The sequence below is a fragment of the Salvelinus sp. IW2-2015 genome, unplaced genomic scaffold (assembly GCF_002910315.2).
Source record: "Salvelinus sp. IW2-2015 unplaced genomic scaffold, ASM291031v2 Un_scaffold1906, whole genome shotgun sequence".
Taxonomy (NCBI): domain Eukaryota; kingdom Metazoa; phylum Chordata; class Actinopteri; order Salmoniformes; family Salmonidae; genus Salvelinus; species Salvelinus sp. IW2-2015.
In genome coordinates this window covers 65,899-69,770 of record NW_019943267.1, presented here as the reverse complement: position 1 = coordinate 69,770, position 3,872 = coordinate 65,899, and the positions used below count along the sequence as shown (strand labels likewise).

General features: G+C 48.4%; 1 protein-coding gene across 1 annotated transcript in view; it reads right to left on the bottom strand.

The window, feature by feature from the left end:
• LOC112072373 (procollagen-lysine,2-oxoglutarate 5-dioxygenase 2-like) overlaps positions 1-3,872 on the bottom strand; it is a 62,328-nt gene that overhangs the window by 17,395 nt on the left and 41,061 nt on the right.

Below are 3,872 nucleotides of genomic sequence, written 5' to 3'. Positions count from 1 at the left end.
CTATATTAACTCTTGTTCATAATACAGGTATGTGGTGCTGAATACCTGGTGCCTCTGAGTCATGAGGTTGATCTCTGCCTAACGTAGCATAAAGGCCTCTGAGTCATGAGGTAGATCTCTGCCTAACGTAGCATAAAGGCCTCTGAGTCATGAGGTAGATACTCTGTCTAACGTAACATAAAGGCCTCTGAGTCATGAGGTTGATCTCTGCCTAACGTAACATAAAGGCCATGAGTCATGAGGTTGATCTCTGCCTAACGTAACATAAGGCCTCTGAGTCATGAGGTTGACGAGGTTTACGTAGCATAAAGGCCTCTGAGTCATGAGGTAGATCTCTGCCTAACGTAGCATAAGGCCTCTGAGTCATGAGGTAGATCTCTGTCTAACGTAACATAAAGGCCTCTGAGTCATGAGTTGATCTCTGCCTAACGTAGCATAAAGGCCTCTGAGTCATTAGGTTGATCTCTGCCTAACGTAACATTAAGGCCTCTGAGTCATGAGGTTGATCTCTGCCTAATAACATAAAGGCCTCTGAGTCATGAGGTTGATCTCTGCCTAACGTAACATAAAGGCCTTGAGTCATGAGGTAGATCTCTTGCCTAACGTAACATAAAGGCCTCTGAGTCATGAGGTTGATCTCTGCCAACGTAACATAAAAGGCCTCTGAGTCATGAAGTTGATCTCTGCCTAACGTAGCATAAACGCCTCTGAGTCATGAGGTTGATCTCTGCCTAACGCTAACATAAAGGCCTCTGAGACATGAGGTAGATCTCTGCCTAACGTAGCATAAAGGCCTCTGAGTCATGAGGTTGATCTCTGCCTAACGTAGCATAAAAGGCCTCTGAGTCATGAGATTGATCTCTGCCTAAAGTAGCATAAAGGCCTCTGAGTCATGAGGTAGATCTCTGCCTAACGTAGCATAAAGGCCTGAGTGACTTTCTGGTCCTGGCGAGAGAGAACAAAATAACTGTCGGGGGAGGTTCTGTTCTGCACTGTCAACCAATCCCGTAAATGTGGAGGAGGAGTTGAGATGGAGTGTCTCCTTGTTAAGGATCGAAAAAGAGGAAGTCGCAACACAGGCTCTCTTTCCATTTCCCCTGTCAACCGGGTACACTCCGTAAGAGGGGGGGGGTCTCTGCCAAGTCCAGGTCGTTCTGGTCTATACCCACACACCCCTCATCTATCATTCATCCCTTAACACCATCACGCTGGAGACAGCAGTCTCACAACAGCCACACGAGGAGGGAGAGGGAGGAGGGAGGAGGAGGAGTTCTGGTAGTTCTATAAAATGTCCTATTGTTGTTTCCTGGTCTCTCCTCCAATCAGGACAAGCGGATCACCGGCGGCTATGAGACCGTGCCAACTGATGACATCCACATGAAGCAGATCGGTTACGATAAGGAGTGGCTACACTTCATCAGAGAGTTCATAATCCCCGTCACTCTCAAAGTCTTCTCCGGTTACTACACCAAGGATACTGTCTGTCTGTCTGTCTGTCTGTCTGCTTTCCTGGTTCTCTGTCTGTCTCTGTCTCTGTCTCTGTCTCTGTCTCTGTCTGTCTGCTTTCCGGTTCGAGGTCTGTCGGCCTGTCTGCTTTCCTGGTTCTCTGTCGCTGTCTGTCTGTCTGTCTGTCTGTCTGTCTGTCTGTCTGTCTGTCTGTCTGTCTGTCTGTCTGTCTTGTCTGCTTTCCTGTTCTCTGTCTGTCTCTGTCTCTGTCTCTGTCTCTGTCTCTGTCTCTGTCTCTGTCTGTCTGCTTTCCTGGTTCGAGGTCTGTCGGCCTGTCTGCTTTCCTGGTTCTCTGTCTGTCTGTCTGTCTGTCTGTCTGTCTGTCTGTCTGTCTGTCTGTCTGTCTGTCTGTCTGTCTGTCTGTCTGTCTCTGTCTGTCTGTCTGTCTGTCTGTCTGTCTGTCTGTCTGTGTCTGTCTGTCTGTCTGTCTGTCTGCCTGCATAGCTGTCTGACTGCCTTGTCCTGCCTTGCATAGCTCCGTTACCATAGCTCCGTTACCATAGCTCCGTTACTATAGCTCCGTTACCATAGCTCCGTGGTGACTATAGCTCCGTTACTATAGCTCCATGACTACTATAGCTCCGTTACTATAGCTCCGTTACTATAGCTCCGTTACTATAGCTCCGTCACTATAGCTCCGTCACTATAGCTCCGTCACCATAGCTCCGTTACTATAGCTCCGTTACTATAGCTCCGTTACCATAGCTCCGTTACTACTATAGCTCCGTGACTATAGCTCTCACAGACTGATACACTATATATAAAACTATGTGGACACCCCTTCAAATTAGTGGATTCGGGTATTTCAGCAACACCCGTTGTTGAAAGTTGCATAAAATCGAGCAGACAGACATGCAATCTCCATAGTCCAACATTGCCAGTAGAATGGCCTTACTGAAGAGCTCAGTGACTTTCAATGTGGCACCGTCATAGGATGCCACCTTTCCAACAAGTCAGTTCGGCAAACTTCTGCCCTGCTAGAGCTGCCCCCGGTCAACAGTAAGTGTTATTTTTGTGAAGTGGAAACATCCTGGAGCAACAACCGCTCAGCTGCGAAGTGGTAGGCCACACAAGCTCAAAGAACGGGACCCGCCGAGTGCTGAAGCCCGTAGCGGATAAAAATTGTATGTCCTTATCTGTAACACTCACTACCAAGTTCCAAACTGCCTTTGGAAGCAACGTCAGCACAAKAACTGTTCGTCGGGAGATTCATGAAATGGGTTTCCATGGCCGAGCAGCCGCACACAAGCCTAAGATCACCATGCGCAATGCCAAGTGACGGCTGGAGTGGTGTAAAGCTTGCTTGTGGAAACACGTTCTCTGGAGTGATGAATCGCACTTCACCATCTTGCAGTCCGGCAGATGAATCTGGGTTTGGCAGATGCCAGGAGAACGTGTCCAGCCCGAATGCATAGTGCTAACTGTAAAGTTTGGTGGAGGAGGAGTAATGGTCTGCGGCTGTTTTCATGATTTGGGCTTGGCCCCTTAATTCCAGTGAAGGGAAATCTTAACGACACAGCATACAATGACATTCTAGATGATTCTGTGCTTCCAACTTTGTGGCAACAGTTTGGGGAAGGCCCTTTCCTGTTTCAGCATGACAATGCCCCCGTGCACAAAGTGAGGTCCATACAGAAATGGTTGGTTGAGATTGGTGTGGAAGAAGTTGACTGGCCGGCACAGAGCCCTGACCTCAACCCCATTGAACACATTTGGGATGAATTGGAGCGCCGACTGTGAGCCAGGCCTAATCGCACCAACATCAGTGCCCGACCTCACTAATGCTAGTGTGGTTGAATGGAAGCAAGTTCCTGCAGCAATGTTCCAACATCTAGTTGAAAGCCTTCCCAGAAGAGTGGAGGCTGTTGTAGCAGCAATGTTCCAACATCTAGTGGAAAGCCTTCCCTGAAGAGTGGAGGCTGTTACAGCAGCAATGTTCCAACATCTAGTGGAAAGCCTTCCCTGAAGAGTGGAGGCTGTTATAGCAGCAAAGAGGGGACCAACTCCATATTAACGCCCATGATTTTTTTATGAGATGTTCGACGAGCAGGTGTCCACATACTTTAGTGTATATCTGATCGTTATTCTCCTGCCTCCTGCTAAGTACTCCTTGAGGGGCGGGAGGAACTAAAAGAGATTTCTCAGCCTCTAACCCCTCTCAGCCTCTAACCCCTCTGATGGGAAAACATGTCCATTGGAATTCAGGTACTGCATTTTCAATTTTGTTGGGGATACCTAACGGATGGCTGGACATAGGTTCTACGATGGGCTGGATATAGGTTCTACGATGGGCTGGACATAGGTTCTACGATGGGCTGGACATAGGTTCTACGATGGGCTGGACATAGGTTCTACGATGGGCTGGA